A 24,205-nucleotide genomic window follows, 5' to 3' on the forward strand; every position below is an offset into this window, starting at 1 on the left:
TGGGGACCAGCACTCGGTCGGAAAATCGGTCCCCACGGCGTGAGTGATATTTCAGGAGGTGGACCCCACCAGGGTAGGAAAACCAACACACACACACACACACACACACACACACACACACACACACACACACACACACACACACACACACACACACACACACACACACACACACACACACACACACACACACACACGTGCACAGACATGTGCATACTGCTTTTCCTATTACTGCTCAGAAGCCAACAATCAGAGCAAATGTCTCAGTTTTGTGTAACCATGTCGGGTGGTCCTGTGGGGTGTAGGATGTGGGGGGGTCGGTATCAGTGGTATGGCATTGATGGGGAGAAAATGGCACATCTACTCGTGCATGAAACAAGACCTTGGATTTGCCCTCAAAAAAACCTGTTTAAAGGCAATCTGCTTGGAACAAAAAGAGGTCAAACCAGGTTGGAAGATAAATAAATTGCTTTTCTTCTCCTGGGTAAAACTCTGGTCAGAGATAATATGTACCTCTCCAAATTAAGAGTGGGTAAGTTCCTCTACACTTTAACAAGAATTAGAGAAAAAGAGAGGAAAGTAATGAAGAAATGCAGCAAGGATGTTTGAGAAGGATTTCTAATGAAAGAGAAGAAGGGGTTTGCATTTTACAGCCAGATGAGTGAAGAAGAAAGATCAAAACTAAAGGGCACGGAGGAATAAAACCGTCAGATCCATAAAAGCATCCCAAGTTCTGCAGAACACGTTTGGAGCTGAATGAAGGAGAGAAAACTTTTCTTTGTTCTTTGTTCTTTTACGCTGGAAACCATTAACATATGTAACCGTCAAAGAGGCTTTCTCTCAACATCGCACAGGATTGCCCTTTATTTGAGCATCTGGACTCGCACACGTCTCTGCTTTTGAAAATTTCATCAATTCTATTGCAGCATTTCATCTTTATCAAACTGATAATCAGCAGGGGCGTGGCTTTAGGTGACAGATGAGATGGATGCTACTGATTTCATATTCCTTTTCTAAGGAAAAAAAGACTAAAGCCAGAGAGTGAATAAAGATTACTGGAGGAAATGATGGGATTGTGATTCAGAGTAGTCCGACAAAAAAGCAGCACAGCAGGGTTCCTCTCGGCTAACAGGAAAGAAGACCCAGACAATGTTCCATCCTACTGACAAAACGTCACCATTATGAACCAGAACAGACACAGAACCAGACACATTCTGTGATGCCACACAGACACAAGTCTCACTGTCATGTTATTCCTGTAAGAATCTCCTCACTAAAGGGTTTCCACTCTTACAAAGGGGGAATGTTTACTGCAGTGCATGTACAAACCCAATCCTCAATCTATTTCATAACTGATTATTATCTCCCAAAAACCATCCCTTTATACATTTAAGACTACTGGGTATATTCTGCTCTCTCAGTGACACTTGACAAGCATGTGCACAGGTCACAGTTTACCCATATTTACTGTACCTATATTCCCACTAAAATATAAAAATAATTATTTATTTGACAATTACTTTCTTTTACAATGTATCATTTTTTAACTCATTCACTCTCTCTTTCTTGCCACTGCTTCATTAAGGGTCACTTTATTGTCTGTCGTTTGTACTTCACCACAATAATACATGCAGTGCAAAACAATTTACCTCCACTTTCATGCAACACATTAGGAATTGTACTGCTTGATGTTTAGCTGTAATATTCATTTGTAAATTAAAACATTTTAAAAACGTAAATGTTGATGTACCAACGCAGATGGACCTGGGCTTAGACAGATGGCTGCGCAGAAGAGTTGTGATCGCAACAGCTCAAATGTTTGGAGGGACTGCATAAGTGTCATGAGTTGGAGAACAAATATAACTAGGCAAGATCTGTATTCACAAGGCAAAAAACTGGCTTTTCCATAAACCTCTTTTTGTTTTGTTTTGTTTTGAGTTTTATTTTGTCCTGTTACCCATGTAAAGCCTCTTTGAGTGTCCAAAAAAAGCCCTATACAAATGTGATGTATTGTTATTATTATTATTATTATTATTATTATTATTATTATGATTATTATTATTTGGCAATTGAAAATTTAAAAAAAATGCTGAAAATGACAACCTGTATCTGGATTTGTTGACAAGTTTGTTCTTTTTACTATTTAAATAAAAAGTAATAATGCAGGACAAACAGAAGACTGACTTGTACCTTAAATAGTACCTTGATCAAAGGTCAAGTTCACAAATAAATGTTGTTCAATGATACCAGTCTGAGCACTGTATCTTAATTTGTGGCCAAATTATACGGAAAAAGTATTTTTTTTTTTTTGTTTTTTGGCTGAGCTTCGTCGTCCTTGCATTAAGGATTCACTTTGTTCACTTTTCTGAGGAGTTCTTGACCATCAATATGACCTTGAGCAAAGGTCAAGGTCACACTTTGAAAGGAAATGTTGTTCAATCGTACCAGTGGCCAAATTATAGGTAAAAATGTTTTTTTTTTTTTTGTGTCATGAACATTGACCCCTACCGATCTTTTTACTGGTAGGTAGTACAACTTTGGTCCAGTTAAATAAAATACTCAACTTGAGATGAGCTTTTCATAAATGTCAGCATCAAACTTGTACAATAAATATTTGTAGAGATATGAAAAATGTTGGGTTTTGGCACTTGACACGACCTTGACCTTGATATTTTGGCTCTAAAAAAGGTCAACTGCACATCCTTGACATTGCCCCTATGAGATGACATACGTGTCATTGGTGCTGCATTAATAGCCTAGGAGGAGTCCAGGACAAAGCAAGTTTTGGAAGAAAAAAGAAAAACTCCCATGAGAACAATTGCCAAATACAAATATGATATGAACACTCATCAGGGCCAGATTGATTTTTTTTTCAAAAATCCCTTCATATCAAACTGGATTGGAACACACTAATAATATATCAAGCATTTTATTGTAATACGTGTTTAAGCTGTGTTTTGACATCCTATTACAGGAGTACAAATGAACACATTAAACCATATAGACATTTCCATTATTATTATTATTATATATACTTATTCTTGGAGCTGTTACTGTAGATACAATGATGTAATAGGCAAGTATTAGCAAAAGACAAACCGTAGTTGTCAAAAATAGTATAGTTTCTTTATACCAATATAAAACAATGTATGATGTGCTTGTTACAAGTGATTTCCCAGTCCACCTGTCAGAACTTTTCCCAACCCACAGACCTAAAGGAGAATTGAATAAAGCTGAATAAAGCTGTTTTCCATGTATACCTCAATTTGGAATTACTATTTCCATGTAAACACGAATCAGAACATTTTAATTCCAAATGATTTAATCAGGAATAACTGATTCTGAATTTAAAAACATCATGTAACGTGGCCTTTGCAGTCTCAACAGAGACCTGTTTTGGACAACACCAATGGTGAATGGAATGCTGGCCTCTGGAAAATGAATAAATGGTGTTTAAAAAATGTAAAAACGATTTGTTCTTGAGATGTGTGTGCACAGATTTGAAAAGTGTGTAAAAGTCCGTAACAGGTTGGGACGGGTTTCAGTTGTATTATGTCAAGCTCGGGACGTGTGGGGTCGAAATTTTGAGACCCCTTTACAGCTCTAGTAGGAACTACAAGCTTACTTTTTCCATCAAGTGAAACCTTTCCTATGAGGACGCAAAGTGTGTTGCTGCGCAGCATTGCTCAGCTCATAATGGGAGCTTTAGAACAGTGTTAGCCTGTGAGCTGGCCTGTCTCTAGTGTGTGATGAGTAAGGAGTCACTCAGAGCAGCCTGAGCCTTCAGCAAATCTCCATCTAATTCTCTGCCCAGCATGAATCTCTCTCCCTACAGCTTCCTGCCTGGCCCTCAGGGACCATCCGGATCAGAATCTAATGAACTGCCTTCAATTACCCACTCCTCCACTATTTGCCCTCTGCAGCTAAATGGAGAGAATGCAATGAAGTGCCCCCGCCTTACTTTTCCAGAGGAGCCCCCAGGCCCCTAAAAGGTTTCACTGAGGTCACTTTGGGCTCATGGAGCTGAAGAAGGAGATTTCCAGGGACACAGTAACAAGGAAATAAGACAAAGAAGAAACTCCGCCCACTCTCTACAGCTTCTGCTCAAGCTTTTATTTAGTTTTGTGGCATTAAATGATTCAGGGTTGGGGTCATTTATAATTGTAATCACGCAATTGATAATTAATTACAATTATGGCATAATTATATTTATAATTGTAATTTTAAAATATCTGTTGCTGTCGAACTCCTAATTAAATTGTAATTGTGTTTAGATAATACACTTTGTATTCTATTATAATTGTCTATTATAATTTAACTCAAAACTGGGGAACCATGTTACATAGTTCAACACATATGTAGTTAATTATTAAAATTTGTTTTACATCAAGTTTTCCCACATTTTATCATTTCAAAAAAATTGAAATTGATGGGTAGACTGACACAAAAAAGGCTCAGACGCCAACACCAAAAATATTAAAACCTATATTTTCATTGATTCGGAAGCGTAACGAGGTAACAAATAAATAGGAAAGAAATGAGATGATAGATATTTGTTTTGAGTGTATTTTACAGCTGATTTAGGACACAGAAACACTAACACAAGAGGAAGATTAACTTTCATTAGGTTGTTTTTTATCAGGCTTAATAATTGTGATTCATTGTAATTGTAATTGGCTTTCTGAAGATGAAAAATAATTGTAATTTAATTGTAATTGGTAAAAGTGCTGGTCTCTGTAATTGTAATCAAATTGTAATTGAACATGGATAATTGAAGACATAATTGTAACTGAATAATATAATTGTTCTGTCAAACTGCCTGTGAGCTGCCTTTCACCCTCCTGCTAAGCAGGGGAGGGGCCTTGTGGAAGCCCCTCCCACATGTGAGTGTGCACACCTGATTCTTTTAATCACAAACCAGCCACTGTGGGAGCACTGAGGCAATGGCAGTGCATGCCTCGGAGAAGAAAGTTCTGTTTCCTCAGCTGGGACTGAACTTTGTGCAAAAACTCTTATTATGAATGGATGGGCAGCTGGTAAGCACCTACATAACCACAAGCATAAAAAACTTCTTCATTTAAAATAGACAGGAAACGGATTGACATTGTTTGGCATTGAAAAAATTAAGTTGAATGCATTTTTTTCTTCTTAATTTATTTGTAAAGTTTAGCAAATTGTTTACTGGTTACTGGCAAATGCAAGGATTATTATTGAGTTTGATGCTTGTTTAATTTAAAGGGTTATGTTTATTTCCAGTGCCATGTTAACTGCAGAGATAAGCTAAGATACAATGGTTACAAATATTTGGTTAATTAAGTAAGTAAAAAAATGTTTTACATTGTTAAAAATGCTGTGGTTTAAAAATACCTGAGTTAAAAGTACTAAGTTAACTTACTTTAACAATCTGATTTTGTTAAAGAATTTAGTTAAGAAGGATGAATAAATATTTGATTTGGTTTGGTTCTTTGTTAAAACTGGGCAAATGGATACCAGACAAAGATGTTAAAATACCAATAAATTAATATGTTGGGTAAGATTAAAAGGGTGAAAAGCTAAATTTGATTTCAATTCACAAATGGCTGTATAAATGGTTTTGTACTGTGTATTTTCTTTTTGAGGTTTTTCACCTGAACTGATGTTCCGACCCACAGAAATTACGTTAAATAAAAGGAAAAAGTAATTGAAGGTCTGGTTCATTGAGTGAAGTCCAGGAATCCCCATCCAATAAAGAGCAGTTCCCTCAAGTCAGGAACAGCACAAAAATTGAGATTGGCTTGACAATAATTGATCCCAACCCTGACATGATTACACATGACATTTACCTGAAGATTTAAGCTTCAAAAGAAACAACTGTAAAGAAAGGTCATTGTGACATCATTGAACTCCATCTTTGCTCATAGTAGAGTTTTCAGGTTTTGGTTTGGCATGACTGAATCCATTATTAATACATGAATATTTGTAGCTCCCAATGATCAAATGTGTAAAATAGATCCCGCTGAATAAAAACACTGCCTCTGCCTTTCATTTGAAAACAAATATTCTCCCTTGTTTGGGTGTGCAGACATCGTTTTTCCCCGAGGGGAATCATCAGTGGTTAGCTAACCTCTGTCTAGAGCGTTCCACTGCCATGGAACACTGTCCCCTGGCCCTGCAGAGGTTAGATAACCAAAAAGCTTATAGCCTCACATGTTTCCATAGAATGGTTGAAAGCCTTGACTCATTGACACAACTAGAATCTTGACAGTTGGCTCTCTTGGTTTTCAAAATGCGAAAACGAGACTGTAAAAGTCATGGATGCTGAGGGAAAATAAAGGCACATGTTGTTTATATATATATATATATATATATATATAATCAGTTGATATTTATCACAAAATGTAATATAAGTTGGCATTGTTTTTCCATAGATATTGAATAACCTAAATACAGTATGACAGATATGAGGAACTTCTATCAGATCGAGGGACCCAAAAATGTGAATATCTGGGCCACATAATCAACATTTATGTGAGCATTTAGTATATTGACCAATTTGAGCATTAACACAGGAAAGAAAAAAGGTCCTTGTAGCCTTTTTGTGTGAGTTTTCTTTGTGTTTTTTAAGTTTTTACACATTTTGTGTGTTTTCAAATTCATTTAGTCTATTTTCTTGTCAATAAGACAAATTTGTTGCTTTTTTGTGTGTTTTTCGAGTCATTATGTATGTTGTTGTTATATTTTTTGTGTTATTGTCATTTTGTGGTGAAGTGGTTGTTTAATGCGTCTTTGTTATCATTTTGTGTACTTTTGTTGACATTTTTTGTGTTTCTGGAGTTTTCTGTGTTATGTTGGGTTCCATATAACTTCCGACTTCATGAATTACAATTTAGTTTTGGGGGCCGCACAAAATTATATAGAGGGCCCCAGTTGCCTATGTCTGCAGTATTGGTTATATGTTTTCTTAAGCGTTGTGTTACTGGATTTACTTTGTTGATAGTGTTACAGCATTTACTAGTGATGGAAAGGATTTTAAATATCGGCCATTTCTTGTCAAAACCAAAAGCACAGGAACATATTCAATGATGCAGTCATACAAGACATTATTAAAAATGTCTTGTAAACCTCCACTCTGTGGCTAAAGCAGTGTCTGTACGTGTTTTCAGTTGTAGACAATGTTTCCAATGTGTTTCAGTCATTTTACACAGTCATAAACATTGTTCCCTGTTTCTTACAGGCTTAACTCGGAGTCACACAATTGGTTGATTTCCCATGGTCTCAGGCCACACCTGATTGTCGTCACTGGAAAAAAAAGTCAGTCCACTCCTGTACAGAAGGTACACCTTGCTACTACATGCAATAACAAGTCTTTATTTCTCACGGTACGTTCCATACCTCGGAATTCGGAGCTGGGAATGACGTCACAGCTTTGTTATCTGCGTTCCAGCTGATAAAACAAGTTGGAAAACAAGATGACGACTTTTACTAAAGCTATTTTTGTGCTTGCCTTGTTGTAATATAAGAAACTTCTGAATAAATATGCAATCCTTCTGCAACCTTCAAACACGATGGAAACACAAAGGAGCAGGAGATTACTGAGTTTTTCTTTCCATATATGTCATTGTTTACAATGACATATGACATGTTCTGTGGGAACCGGCCACAGTTCAGGGCCACTCCACCCAGAGTGAGTAACTGGGATGGAGGCGCGCAGTGACTGACTTAAGTACAGGGGGAGAATAGCGCACAGCCAAAAACAGCACCGCTAAACAGCTTTTCTGACTTATGCGCATGGGAGAATAGAGCCCATAATTTCTAAATGACATGTTGATGTAAGCCAATTTTTGTCAATGTGATGTGAGCAGTTGCCTGAAAAATAGGGTAAATATAACATATGCTTGATATAAGTGAGAGTTGCTATTTGGTGTTCTCTCTTTCCCTCTCTCTTTCATTTTTTAAACTGTTTTTTTTTTTTCAATAAATATGAGCCTTTATATCTATCATGTACTTTTACTAAAATACAGTATAATATGGGTTGATATAATTTAAATATAGCTCAATATGCCATCATTAAGGTATGTAACGCTGAGCTCCCACACTCATAAAGCCAGACTGTGATTACATAATCATTGTGGGTTAATAAACATAAACACTATGTAAGAAAAATAGAATAGCTTCACTATTTCAACTTCAGTTTGGGTACATTTTGTCTCCCCAGTGAGCCGCACCATCAAAGAGCGACGGTGAAGACGAGAAGTCAGGTGGAAAGTGCCGAGTAAGCACTTCACTCTCCATGCTCTCTGCTACAAAGTGCCTAATAATAAACTAATTACAGTACAGCTGGAGGTGTCTACAACCATAAGCTCGACACCTTTCAGAGAGAAAACCGAGCAATGCTAGGATTCAACTCTCTCTTTTGAAAAAGTGTTTGCAAATAAATGACAATTTCATAGAAAATAATAAATTGTTTAGTAAGAGTCAGTTTGGCTTCAGAAATAACAGGTGAACTTCTTTAGCATTAATGAAAATCATTGAAAAAATTACAACAGTAATAGAAATAAATAAATATACTATTGGGTTTTTATTTTAAAGAAAGTGTTTGACACCTGCAATCATATTATAAACTTGGATTAATATATATATATATATATATACAATTATTCTTTTTCAAAAACACAATAAACATTGAAACCATGCATCTTATACTTAAACTTTCTCAAGTTTAAATCTAGTTCGATAAAATTCTGGACAAAAATGTTGCTCTTTTCACTTTGTGCACTAATCCTGCCTACTCTGTATTTGTAACACAAAAACTATGACTGACACCAAAAACTAATTATAGGAAAAAAAAAAAAAAACTTGTCTCTGGGGTTGCAGGACATTTGTGATATGAAAATGGGGTCACAACCCAGAAAAGGTTGGGAACTACTGGGTTAAGTGGTATCGCTTTGAACTGGTTATTATTTGGGAGAAAAAGACAACAATGTTACTTCCTTTGGTCATAGTTCTGAGTGCTTAAACATTGAAAGTGGAGTTCCACAAGGTTCAGTATTGGGACCTAAACATTTTAATTTGTGTTATTTGCAGATGACACAAATTGATTTTGCCCCAGAGAACATTTACAAACTTTGGCAGTATGTGTAGAAAATGAAATGGTGAATTTAAAAAAAATGGTATGATGAAAATAAGTTGTCTTTAAATATAAAGAAAACAAAGTTCATGATTTGTATAACAAAATCTCTCTGAACATAGATGGAGCTAAAGTTGAAAGAGTGTCTGAATTTTGTTTTCTGGGAGTGATTGTTAATGATAAATTGACATGGAAAACTCACATTGCTCAAGTAAAACCAAAGGTGTCTAAGAACATTTTTATTCTGAACAAAGTAAAGTTTTTGTTAAACTGTACAGTCATGAGAATACTGTATTGCTCTCTTATTTTGCCATATCTTTGTTATTGTGTGGAAATCTGCAGAAATACGTACATAAGCAACATAAAACCATTGTTTTTATAACAGAAAAGAGCAGTAAGAAATATTAACAAGGTACAGAGAGCACACAAGCAGTGTTTATTAAAGCAGGATTGTTAAAACAAAGATTTCATTAAGCTGCAGACACTCACAATGATGTTGAGAGCTAAAAATAGAGCATCACCAGAACATTTACAAAAGTTTTTTCTTTTTTTTTTTTATGTTTTTAGTTCAGAGGATGGGAACCATCGAAGAACATTTAATTTACACAAACAACCTTAAAGCATATGTGCATTTCTGTTATTGAATTCAATTTTATTTATTTTTTTTAACATTTGAATGTATTTCAGAGAATGTATAAAGATTCATAAGACAATATGAACATGGTGAATAGAGTGTTGGTAGTTTTGCTGAGAGTAGGCATATCAGACCTTGAAATTGTTATTTTTTGATTAATGCTGCTGTCATTATCTCAGTTAGTGTAAACTTGGCAGACCAACTGTTTGTGATTTAAGTAAGGGCCAGGTTATATCATAATTTTCCTTCTCTCTGCTCCTTTCTGGACATAAAATGTAACAATGACAGAATAAAAATAAATTAAATGAAATTAACTCTCTCTGTCCTGTGCTGATGTTCTCATAGCTTTAAATACAAAGCATTCATCCATTACTGTTTGATGGAGGAAAAAAAAAAAACATATTCAACGTCTTGGGTTTTAAAACCAGGTTTTTACTCCTGGGGTGCAATTCCCCAGGTGATGCTGCTGATTCTCGAACAAATTACTATTCTGCCACAATTATAAAAAAGTATTTTTAGGCCGGGCTACTGGACTCAAAACGCCACTCACTTTGTTCTTCTTGTTCTTGTTGTTGTTGTTGTTGTGTACACTAGTTAAAATCGCTACACCTCTGTTACTCATGAACAGATCGGGCTAAAATTTGGCAGGCTATGGATGTGTAAGCACCAACGCTCAAAGCTCAATTTTTGATTTGGGGCACCAAGGGGCCCCCCAAAAAAAACAAGAATCTGGATTTCTCATTTATTTGCAAGTCAAATATTACAACAGTTGGTGGTACCAAATCATTGGCACATGCCAACATGTACTGTATATGGGGCCCATTACCCCGTACATGTCACGGGGGCTATTTTTCAAATGACCACTCCTCCGTTAGTTCTGGTTATATCGTAATGCAGTTTGGTATGAATACCATATGTAGTAGTAGTATGTCAGGTTCTGTTTGTATTTAGCCCTTATGGTCCTCTTTAAGTTATTCTGTGTCTTTGTTTATTCTGTTTGAGTCTGGCCTCCTGTGTTTAACTCTTGTCTGTGTTTCAGGTAGTCCTGCTTGTGGCTCCACCCCAGTGATGTCTGTGTGCTTGGTTTCTGACTGATTAGCTACCTCATGTTTTCCACCCAGGTGTGGCCCATTCCCAATCAAGCTTCCCTCACTATTTAGCTGAGTGCTTGGACCCGGTATGGCTGCTGGATCATTGTACTGTCTCATCAATGTCTACCCTCCTCATGTCCTGCTGTGTTTGTTCCCTGGTGTCTTTGTGCTGCACTTCTAGTTTTTTGGATTTTTTGGTTTTCTTATTAAAGAAAGGACTGTTACCAACACTACATCTGCCTGCGTTCTCCATTTCTCCCTGCATTTGGGTCTACACCAAACCCTGACATAGAAGTAGTTTATTCGGTCATTTCATTCCATTAAACAAAACATTTCTATTATTTTGTGTACATCACGACTGAAAGGCTTCAGGCTAAAGTTAATACTTGTTATGCCTAACCCTGTTTACAGACTTCCATGAGACAAAAACATAAAGATTTATAATAAACAAGTGTCCAACAGAAGAGAAATACATATCTATTTAGAAACAGTTATTAGTATTTTGTTATTTTTATTTTTAAACGAAATCATGTCATTTAATTAATTATGGATCTATTAATATCTTTTCATCAGTTGCTTTATTCATCCTGAACTTATACATGTTTTAATTATAGTGAATTTATACATCTTTTGGAAAGCTGTGACTGTTCTGGACTGTTTTATTTGATCTTTCAAGTCATTCCACAGATTAACACCTCTTACAGAAATACATCGACTTTTTTATTTGTTCAAGCTTTTACTTTTTTGAAAATGTCGGTTCCTCTGAGGTTATACTGACTTTTCTTGTGTTCAAAAACCTCCTGGATGTGAGGAGGGAGAATATTATTATGTTACTAAAATGTTAAGGTGAACAAGATCATGGATTTTCTATAAATTTAGTTCTACAAAAATAGGGTTTGTTGGTGCATAGAAATCTGCTTTCGTGATAATTCTTATTATTCTTATTTTTTGGAGTAAGAAAAAAAGATGAGTATTGGATTTGTAGTTGTTTCCCCATATTTCCAAGCCATAATTTAGGTAAGGAAGAATATGGGAGTTATGTAGTAATAGATTTTGCCAAGTACAGTTTTCATTTTGCCAATTAGAGCAGTGGTTTTTGCTAATTTTGTTTTTAATATGCTTATATGTGATTTCCATTTAAGTTTTCCATCAATAGTAACTCCTAAAAATGTATTTGCTGAATTTCATTCAATTTCTGTATCATTAATTTTTAAAGTTGTATGATCACTGATTTTTCTATTTCCAAAAATGATGTATTTTGTTTTACTCAGATTCATTGAAAGTTTGTTTAGATCAAACCATTTTTTTTAAGACGGTGAGTTCGTCTTCTACTGTAGCAAGGATCTGTTTCAGGTCCTTTCCTGAGGAGTACAGTCTGGTATCATCCGCATATAATACACATTTTACGTTTTCCAAAACATCACAAACATCATTAATATACATGATGAACAGTTTAGGACCCAATATATGTGAAACCTAATGTGTGATTTGTTTTTTTCAGAGTCGACATTGTGTATATGTACAGTACATATTGGTATCTGTTGCTAAGATAGCGTTCCAGCCAGGCATATGCAGGTCCCCTGACACCAAACCCTATAATTGTTAAATATATTTTTTATTTCCATTTTTATGAATTATACTCTTGTAGTTTTTGTTTCTCTTGGGAAGGTGCCCGTGAGAAAGGACTGATTGCAAATGTATGTACATGTTTTTGCCACATAATGAATAATTTCTTTTACTATCATCACATCAATGTTAAAACAATCAGTTGACCTTTTATTCTTGAATTTTTTAACAATTTCTATAATTTCATTTTCCTCACCCTCTCTTAAAAGTGAGTTTGGATTTTGTTTAGAACTGTTACATTTTAGTATTTGTGTGACTTTGGGTTCTAGAATTTTGTGAGCTAATGTGGGTCCAATGTTAGTGAAAAAACAATTAGGGCATTTACAATTTCCTTTTCTATGATTTAATTGTCATTGACAAAAAAACTGGGCAGATTAGATGTTTTCCTGCCTCTCTTAATTATTTCATTTAGTATTTTCCAGGTCCCTTGAGTATCATTTCTGTGTTGCTCCAATAAATTATGATAATAGTATTTCTTATTAATTATACTGATGAACTTATTTTAATATGACATATCTGTTTTCAGTTTCTGTAGTTCTATGTTTTAAATATAATCTATACAGATGTTTTTTCTTTCTACATGCTTTAACAATACCATTTGTAAACCATGGCTTATCATTTGCAATTTTATGGTTTACCTTATGCATTTTAAGAGTGCTTGTCATACAGTTTTGTAAAGATTGACAAAAAGGCGTTATATACCATATCAGGGTCTGAAGAGGCATAGACCTCATTCCAGGTCTGGGCCAAACTGTGTGTCGTAAAGTGTTATGACAACAAGCCAGTTGTGATGCTGTCTGTTATTCACGCTGAACAGCCACAAGGCACTTGCCAGCAATGTTCTAGAAAGACAAAAAGTATGTGACAGTCAGACAACCAAGCCTTGTGCGCGAGTACAAGATGGGCGGGTTTGACTTGTCAGACAGGATGATAAGCTACTACCGAATGAGTGGACAATTTGCATGCTAATGCACTTTACTGACTTGGTTCTAGTAAAAAGTTGGCTGCTGTATCGCAGAAATAATGAAGAAATCCAAACCCCAAGAAAGGCTATCATGAAGTTTCTTGAGTTTCGCATGGTAGTGGCTCAGGTATTTCATCACAAGCGTGATGCTCTTGACAAAGATGCTAACACAACAGATTCAGAGGAGGAGAACACACACCATCCACAACAAGGCAAAAGATCTTGGGTCACTCCAATTCCATGTCTCAGTCCGTACAAGCAGAGTAGCTCATCTCCTGGAGATGGTTGATCTGAAAAACCCAATGCGTTGCGGAGGACAAGGCGGCACAAGAAAATAACGTGTGTGGAGCATGAAATGCAATGTGTATCTGTTTGCAAAGTGGATGCAACTGCTCTGCAGCATTTCACAAAAGCCAGTAGGGTTGTTCTAAACAGGCAGACAAACTGTCCTGTGGAGATAACGAAGACGAAAAAAGCCATTTCACATGGCCAAAAAAGTGTTATGGACTGTTCCTGTAAAACAAAAAGGGATTAAGGTAAATGTTGCCATTTTTACCCTAATGTTTACAGTTGAAAATAAATCACTTTATGCTATTTTGAACCACTGGTGTCACTATTGTGTCATTTAGCAGGATAGAACCCACTGTACTCAAGTAAGGGCATACCAAAAACTACCTCCTATACAAGGATAAAGATAGTTATTATACTTATTATAATAATAATAGTAGTAATAATAATAGTAATCCCAAATAGCTAGGAGAAATGCAAAATGCACATGAAATAAAAGGTTGGGTGTCAATTGTGAACTTTACCATGACAGAATAAAATAAATTAAATAAATGAACTCTCTGTCCTGTGCTGATGCTCTCATAGCTTTAAATACAACATTCAACTCAAAAGAAAAAAAGATCTATTACCATTTGATGTGGAAAAGAAAAAAAAAAATTATTCTTCCCAACTATGCTATTTATACCATCCTTCACCAAAACCATAAACTCTCTTTGGTTTTCTGACAAAGTGCATTTGAATTTAAGTTTACAGGAATTCGTTTTGGTTTTGTTGCTCATCTTAACATACTGTACCTTTTATCATGCATGCATTGAAATGCATTTTATATTAGCTAGGGCTTTTCTTGTTATAATGCATTTTGATGTATGTATGTGTTGGATCAAACCATAGTTGTCTTCTGCAAAGGTTGTTATTCATACAAGTTTTCTGATTACATACTCAGTATCTCCCTCTTTCTGCTTACTGTGCACCTTAAACATTAAAAATACCACGTATCCATGTGTGACTGGGTAACACATTCAAAGGGTGAAGCAGAGAACACAATGGTCTCTGCTGTGGAAATTATACTAACTGAACAAAGCGCACCAAAAGATGAAAGTATTCTGTGCTCATTCAAGATTTATGAACCATTGTCACATACCTTCTTTGATTTCTTTTTTTCTTTAGTCACCTTTACTTTTCCTCACTTGCACTTTGCGGTGGGACCACAGTTGTTATTACCTTCACTAGGATATGTTTAGAGCAGTGTTTCAAGCTTTGGTGAGCAAATAAAGAACAACAATACTAAATGTTCACTGTACTGACACCTTCTGAACTGGAACAGTATGTTGTTTCTCTTCCTAATAATTTGAAGGAACTGACAACATTTTACAGTAAAATAATTGCATGACTTTAAACAATACAATTGAAATGAGAAATTCTCACACATTATGACACAGGGGTTTAAATCTACTGTTTTAGTTGGCTGGAAAATGGAACACAAAAATCAGAGGTGAAAGTAACAGATTACAAGTACTCACGTTACTGTAATTGAGTTGCTTTCATGGGTACTTGTACTTTTTTTAAACTACATTAGTAAAGTAATTTCTACACCAAACCATTATTGAGTAAATTATAATTTTTTGTTTAAAATGATCAACGGACATTGTAAAAATACACAAAATGAAATGAACAAACAATAATCAAATACATCACATCATAACCTACCAATCAGATTAAACGTAATACATGGTGCCAAAACAGCATTGATTGCCGGTTATTTTCTCAGTTTAAGAGTTCATAAATGTAGCCATACTTAGGGCCTGAATTTTTTTTTCAATTTATTGAATTCAAATTAGATATTTTGCTGAAAAATAATTGTACATTTTGACAAACCTTTTATTTTAAACGTCACCTTTGTGGAAAATATATGAAGTTCCAATTGTGCAAGATCTGGTCATTAGAGCAGCAGTGAATTGACTGCTAGCTACTCTGAGCAGCAGTGGATTCTACAATCAGGATTCTGCGGATCCTGGTTGCCTGTATTGACATGCAGCCGGCACTCTTCTCTTTTTCATGCTGTCTACAAAACAGCAGTTAGAACTGTCGCCCCCTGCGGTCACAGATTTTTTCGGGTCACGGGTTTTGCTACAAAAGCGGTTTACATTAACTTTTTTAACTTTTATTGATTTTTAGAGCAACCCATAGCAGCACAAGTTGAAGTGCCTATAGAACTCAATGAACTGAAGGGGTGATTCATATCATCAATGTCGTCATTTCAACATGGCGGCACACAGACTGGAAAACAGTAGTCTCATTTCAGTTTAAGTTAATAAAACAAATATGGTGTAACTTAATGCATTTTGTCAGGCATAGATCTTCTATTAAGGACATTTCAAAGATTTTAGGCCCCGTTAGTAAAAACAGTGGAGGATCCCTTTAAAGGGTTTAATGACAGCTACTGGCACATTTACCTTGTTACCTTCTTTTTGTTTTAAGAAACATTTTTCAAACACAGTTGCCCCAAACGTTTTTCGACAGGCCTTGGAGACTTTTCTCATCACTGAGCTTGTCTTAATCCTGTGGATTTCAGTGTAATGGCAATGAAGCCCCTCGGATCCCATGTTCGTGATCTGTCTCCCCACAGGTTTCCTCAGCAGAGCTTATTTAGCAGCTTGATTGCTTTGTAATTAGAAGAAGCACACCATCATATTACCGCTAGCCAGTTAGCTGCTGTCTGCTATTGGAGAGATTGATAATGAGTCTATTAGTCTCCCGGGAGTGGTGATGTGGTTGAAATGATGCACCAGCGCTTTGCTACCGTGTAGTGAGGTACTGGTTTTATTGCACATAAGAGTGTGGATTTTGTGCCTCCATAGTTTTGGGAACAGCATCACCAATAACACAGTCTACAAAGCCAGAACCTAGGTAGGTTAGTGTGAATCAGAAACTAACAAAAACTAGTCAACAATGTCCTAAAAACTGCAGTAATTGTAATTCTAATGATGTTTTCATGGACCTTTACCCTAATGTCGACACAAAGTATAAAAGTCGTCATTAAAGTCTTTTTGTAACATTGTTTTCCTTATAAAGATCTGGTTCAGCTTTATATCAACGAAGCTGCAATAATTGTTTTGACTGGCTTCTTGGAAAGAAAAGCGCCAAAAAGCATTGACATAAACAACTAAATGTATGGAAGCTAAGGTACAGTGGTTTGCTAATAGACATTGAGTGATAGAAATCATTTTATTTGTTCCATTTTATCAGAAATAAACAGAAAAAGGTACAATTTTAAAATGGGAATTAAGCCCCTCCAATCCTCCTCCCAACATGTATCCACTCAGATAGAATTCAAATCATGTTATTTCATGGCCCTTTCCATATCTTTTTGTCCAAAGTTTTTTAAAAAGTGTGAGCAAAGTGTCAGTATTAGTATTTATTTTTGTTTTGTAGTTGTTATCTTGGATTTAATTGGTGAATAGTTTTCTATTTTGATTATCTTTAATCATTGACATTCAGCACCTTTTTAAACCTGTCCAGGGTCACAGGGACCTGTCAGTGCCTTCGTCCCCTCCCACCTTACATGAAGGGTAACACTTACTTCCAGGACAGAACACATCGCAGTGCTGACCTAGAGACTAAAACTCATCTGTGCTCTCATTCACTCTTAAAGGAAATGTTAGAAACTGTAATTAACTTAAGTTTGACTGCAGGGAGAAGCCAGAGCACCCTGAGAAAACCCACGCTAGCCCTAGAAGAAGGTCCCCAGTGTCCTGTCCAGGATTCAAACCCAAGCCTTCAGCTGTGAGCCACAAGTGTTCACTGCTGCACCACCACCATAATATGCATTAAATAATATTACTTCCTGAACACCAAAGAGTTCCAACACCAACCCTAAACATTTGGATGTTATGGCAGACTTGACAAAACTTACAGAAGCAAAAGGAGGAGATGCAAACTCCACACAGAATTGTTCTATTTTCAGCTTCAAAATAAAAGTAATCATTTTCATTATTTTACAGAAGAACAGCTACTCAATCTTTAAATAAAACTGTCAGCTTCATCATTTAAAATCAAGTCAAAGTCCAAGAATGAAAGCACATTTTAGGCTGAATCAGCAGAGATTCATAAACAGCAATGATAAGCTGTAGACTGTACAGCAATATTTACATAACCTCTTATGTCTCATCATTCTATTAGAAATGCATTGCTTTATTTCCATGTTTACTTTTCGACAGGTTCTTCTGAACTCTCGAGCAACAGCAACTCATACTTGTCAACCTGTTTGTTTTAACTCACTTACATAAGATAAAGATTTCTTCACCAACACTGTGACAATCCTTTAAAGAGATTTGTCTTTTTGTTAATCATTTCCAAATGAAATATGAATAAAAAAACAAAACAATAACTGAATTATCCTTTAATGTGGTACGTTAACAGTAGTTTGGTCTCTCATTGGTCCATAAACTGCTAAGTTGGAAATAGGACTTTTTCATTAGACGAGGATAATTGATGAAGCTGCTGACGAGACATTTAGATCAAAACTAAGTGAGAAAACTCAATGACAAAATATAAATTGTCCTCAAAGATGCAATTTGTAATAACTAGTAATGCTGACTAATGAAGTCAGTGAATATATTCTCTGAAAAGTTTGCTAATAGGTTCAGTGTATCATATAGTATTTGACTTTAATGCCTCTTCATGGGGTTGAGTGATATGAACTGTTGATGCTGAGCTGCTTGACCCAGTACCCTCCATGCACGTTTTTGATAGTATCAGAAACCTGTGCATGTCCTTGGTTAGGTAAACATGGAAACTCCATAACATAAGCAAAACCGAGAGCAACCACAGCAGATCTTTTCAAATCACATGGGACCTGTACTAGGAAGCCTGATAATTATATCCTGGATTGATCGCCATTAGCGAGCTTCACCTAACCAAACATTCTCCATCAGAGAGAAGCTGTTCTACAAAGCTCGATGTGAACTCACTAACCTAAGCGAGTTGATTTCAACCTGGCTACGTGCATGCTCCTGCGACAGGGGTGGAAATTGTACCGTCAGACCAATCACGCACACAGACAAACTGTGTAGAGCAATGCATGTCACAATTGAGGAATAAATCTTTAAAAAAATGAAGAAAAAAAAAAAAAATCCATAATTCAGACCAAAAACAACAATGTTGCTGCAATAAAAGCAGGAAGGAATGAACCTGATCGTCCCGATCAGGTTCGTTGTCCAGCCTGTTACCATGGTGATTCAAATAACCTTCTATCTATACTATAATGCAAGAAAGGTCTGTGTGTGTGTGTGTGGAGCGAATATCTCCCCGACGTGCTGCCTGTTTGACCTCAAACTTTGTCAACGGCTTCCAAATACCCCGTTCGTGCATCTGTTATTTTGGTGTAATTTGGTCATTTCCAAATGTTTATTTTTATTTTATTTCGGCCGGACGGCACATTGAAGTTTGCCCAGAAGTGAAACCTATTCAGCTTTTGACCTCAGTGTGTGAGGGGGCGCTAGCGCACCATCTATATCTATTTTACTGCACAGCTCGGTTCTGGTGTGTGCCAGAGCTCCTGTGGACTTTTCTTTTGAGAAAACATACTTGTTTACTGTTCCTTATTTGGTGATTACATTTCAAAACATTTATGAATGTTTATTTTCATGTTAGTTTGACCTTTTGCTAATTAGAACGGACGGACGGGACACGGAAGTTATGACGGGACCTGGAAGTTATTGACGGGCAATGGCCGCGGCTGTGTTGAAAGCTGACAGTGAAAAAAGCACATTTGGCAACAAAAAACAATTATCATATAAATAATGCACAAAAAGACAACAGAAAGATACAGAAATACACATAATGACTCCAAAAAAACATACATTACAGAAAAATACACAAAACAAAAGAAATACATAAACATATTTATCATGCACATGTCCCATAGAATTAAACCAGAGAAATCACACACACTATTTTACTTTGCACCTACAAATATAGCCCTTAACAACACTACAGAGTATATACACCTCTTTGTACATCTAACCTTCAAACACATACTCATTTGGCCATTTTAAAACTCTACTAAAGCTCCTACTATATGAATACATACCACCTACGGGCACTGTATTAGTAATAATAATAATAATTATTATTATTATTATTATTATTATTATTATTATTATTATTATTATTATTATTATTATTATCCATGATGAATAAACACATTTAAGAGACTGCACATGAAATGTTTTCCAATGTCTTGGTAAAAATAAAATAATAAAAACATCCAGAGATTTTATTTTTGAAGGCTGTTTTTCCTGTCATTTCTTCACTTTCTTAATGGTTGGTAACAATAGGTTGTCTGAAAGTACAAAGCCTTTCACTGCTTACCAAGAAAAGGGATATTTTTTATACAACATTTAAAGAGGTTTTTTAGAAGAAAAGTAATTTCTTTAAATATTGAATGGTGTAAATTTATTTGACACAAAGTCAAAGTCGTCTTAGCAAAACCTAATAATTGTTAACATTGAACGATCTTCTGAACAGCTTCATTCTTCGTTTAAATGTTTTTAAATTCGAGCATTGTGAAGATAGTGCTGCACAATTCATTTAGTTATAATTCCTGTTTTCCTTTTTCATTAAAAGCAGCTAATTGGGATGTTGTTTTTTTCATTGTTGCTGCACCATCTGCTGATTCTTTCACCTCCTAATATTTTTAATTATCTCACGTTGAAATAACACCATCTTTCTTCCATTGAATGCATTTGAGGAAATCAACATTTTCCATGATGATGTTGACAGGTTGTTCCTAAAGTGGGGAGTAGAGCCCTGATGCTCCATCAACAGGAAACAACATTTTCACCTTTTTTTAGAGATTGTTCACAGCTTTGTAAAAACTGTTGATGTTTACTACTGCAAAGTCCCATTGCCATTTAACTTCATATTATATGCTACCACAAAACAAGAATGTTAGCTCGGTTTGTTCACCTAAGCTCTAATATTTTCCTTTACAGCAGCTATTATTCCCTGAGTTTTTCTTTATAAAAGCTCCGACTTGTGGAGAATACAATATTTATCCTCTGGACAGACACCATGTCTTGGTAGGTTTGCAGTTGTGCTATGATCTTATTTTATTTGATTGCATGGTGCTCTATGAGATGTGCAAAGCTTAACCCTCCTATTATACTCAAATATTACCATCTCGTGTTATCCATGGGGTCAATCTGACCCCATGGATATTTGCTTCCAGAAAATGATTTTCTGACAATACATAAATAACCCCTTGATAATGAAACCATGACCTGTTATATAGCGCCACCATCAGGCCAGACTTTTAGATTAAAATGAATTTATCTTGAATGGTTTTCATCCAAATCTTCTCAAATTTACTGAAAACATTAAAACCGAAAACTAAGCTAAGCCTGGTGGTAGAGAAGCCCACCAGTGGCCCACCGTGGTTTGCTAAAAAACAAAAACAAAAAAAAAAAAAATTAAAAGTTGAGAGGAATTTTTAAATTATGGGTTGTAATAAGCTATTTATTAAGGATACTTAAACGTAGAGTCTTACAAAAAGGCACAATCTTGAAATACGGTTTTAACAAACTAAAATAAATAATATCAATTGTTTTCACTTAAGTTAAATCCAAGTGAATCTTAAAACAAGCCATTGCTGGTCACATTTAAAAGTAAAATAAATTAACATAAATAAAAAGATGCAAACATGGCCAAGCGGTAAAACCAGAGAACTCAGAACCTTTGGTGATTGACAAGCCTACAACATGAAAAAACGTGAAAGCTATTAGTTAGAGAGTCTAGAGCTGCAACTGACGACTATTTTAATAGTCGACTAGTCATCGATTATTGAAACGATTAACCGACTAATCGGATGAAAAATCATACAATTATTAGCTCTATGTCAGTGGTTCCCAAACTTTTTACAGTCGCGTACCCCTTCAGACCTTTAACCTGAAGCCATGGTTCAGGTTACTCCTGCACAGTAAAAAACATGATAATGTAATGTCATATCCAACATAGCCGGCCTTACAGTGAAATATGTTCCTGAATTTTACTTTTCCTGTTGAGGAATAATATATAATAAAAATAATAATCTGAATTATAACTTTTCTATTTATTTAAATTTTTAGCCAACTGGCATTGAAATAATGCTCTCTTTTTAGAAAAAAAAAATCTCCAGATATTTTTTATTTATTGAACATATAGCAGTTATACAAAAATATTTATCATCTTGAAATTGTAAAATGCTACTTTAATGGGAAGGGTGAGGTTGAGGTGATTACAGTAGTTCCTACTGCTCGGGAACCAATTGTATTTTCATTAGGGATGTAACGATTCACTCAACTCCCAATACGATTCGATTCACGATACTGGGTTCACGATACAATTCTCTCACGATTTATTTTACAAAATGGGACTGTAGACAAATTTTTTTTTGTACTGTACTATTTTCCTTTTATTTTTCATTGTCAAAATAATTCCTTGATAAACAATTCAAAACAATGCAATTTAACTAAAAATAAATCTTCAATGAAATAAATAAAGGAATAATACAAATGAAAATGAAGCCTATTAATTTAAATTCTGGTTCTATAATAAACAATGCAAAACTACACAATAGTGCTTTTTCTTTTAAAAGTGCAACTGAAAATGTATTTTGTGCCTTAACATTGGACTTTGAAAAAAAAAAAAAAAACCATGACTACCCTGATTTACGTCATATTTGTTTGGACCAGCAGAGGGCGCTGGTAACACAGTGATCGGTTGGCATGCAGATATCTTGCAGTGAAGAAGAGAAGCTATGCTAGCAGACAGAGCTAATAGAAAAACGTGACTTTTACAGATATTACACTAATATTACAGATATTCAACTAATATTACAGATATTCTTTCGGTGCTTAAGGGGTAATGAATCATTTATTAACATATTTAAGAGTAGAAGGCGGCCAGAAAGAAAGTATTAGCAGACTCCGCCTGCCGCCTACACTTGTGGATAGTGTTCACAGCTTTGTAAAAACTGTTGATGTTTACTACTGCAAAGTCCCATTGCCATTTAACTTCATATTATATGCTACCACAAAACAAGAATGTTAGCTCGGTTTGTTCACCTAAGCTCTAATATTTTCCTTTACAGCAGCTATTATTCCCTGAGTTTTTCTTTATAAAAGCTCCGACTTGTGGAGAATACAATATTTATCCTGTGGACAGATACCATGTCTTGGTAGTAGGGATGTAACGATTCACTCAACTCCCGATACGATTCGATTCACGATACGATTCTCTCACGATTTATTTTACAAAATGGGACTGTAGACATTTTTTTTTTTTGGGAAAAAAAAACTAGAAAATACTGTACTATTTTCCTTTTATTTTTCATTGTCAAAATAATTCCTTGATAAACAATTCAAAACAATGCAATTTAACTAAAAATGAATCTTGAATGAAATAAATAAAGGAATAATACAAATGAAAATGAAGCCTATTAATTTAAATTCTGGTTCTATAATAAACAATGCAAAACTGCATAATAGTGCCTTTTAGTTAAGGCACAAAATACATTTTTAGTTGCACTTTAAAAAAAAAAAAAAGAACTATTATGCAGTTTTGCATTGTTTATTATAGAACCAGAATTTAAATTAATAGGCTTCATTTTCATTTGTATTATTCCTTTATTTATTTCATTCAAGATTTATTTTTAGTTAAATTGCATTGTTTTGAATTGTTTATCAAGAAATTCTTTTGACAATGAAAAATAAAAGGAAAATAATACAGTATTTTCTAGTTTTTTTCCCAAAAAAAAAATTTGTCTACAGTCCCATTTTGTAAATGAAAAAAATCGTGAGAGAATCGTATCGTGAACCCAGTAACGTGAATCGAATCGTATCGGGAGTTGAGTGAATCGTTACATCCCTATTAAAGACTCTCTTTTTCTCTACTGTGTTTGACTGAGAGGGAGATTTCCAATTATAATATTGTTGATTTAATGTTTTTACTGTTGATTTTTATGTTCTCATTGATTTTTAAACTGTTAAATGTTTTATCTTGTACTTTTTAATCACGCAAAGCACATTGAATTGTCTTGTGTATGAAATGTTCTATACATATACATTTTCCTTTTCTTTAGGACAATAAATTTGCTGATAAAGAGTTGCTTAAATATTCCATTCATATTGCTACAACGCAATACAGAATTTCAGCAAACAAAAAGCGTTTAACAGCACTAATATATACTGTATGATTTATTCTGAAATAGGTTGACATAATTTGACATTTTCTCAAACTACATTGGAATACAATGCTTAATTCACCATCACAGAAAAACATTGATTTTATCATCTAGCCATGCCCTTCATGTTACCATTGTAAGCACTAAATTTGAGAGTAGGAGGGCAGACTTATAATGAAAAACTCCAACAACAAATACATTGAATTATCACCTATGGAATTTTCTGTCCAACTCTCTACTTTTGCTTTTCGACTTGCTCTGTAATGTGGACATA

The 24,205-nt window shown here is 35.1% G+C and overlaps 1 protein-coding gene and 1 long non-coding RNA gene across 6 annotated transcripts in view; one reads left to right on the forward strand and one right to left on the reverse strand.

Annotated features, from left to right (window-relative positions):
- The window catches only part of naaladl2 (N-acetylated alpha-linked acidic dipeptidase like 2), a 703,949-nt gene that overhangs the window by 506,617 nt on the left and 173,127 nt on the right, over positions 1 to 24,205 (reverse strand). The gene's annotated exons all lie outside the window — the stretch shown is intronic.
- LOC114462070 (uncharacterized) lies at positions 4,936 to 8,585 on the forward strand. Its single transcript, XR_003673912.1, has 3 exons — positions 4,936 to 5,036; positions 7,214 to 7,313; positions 8,195 to 8,585. It is a non-coding gene; the product is annotated as an uncharacterized LOC114462070 (long non-coding RNA).

This window comes from Gouania willdenowi, chromosome 4 (assembly GCF_900634775.1).
Source record: "Gouania willdenowi chromosome 4, fGouWil2.1, whole genome shotgun sequence".
NCBI lineage: Eukaryota > Metazoa > Chordata > Actinopteri > Blenniiformes > Gobiesocidae > Gouania > Gouania willdenowi.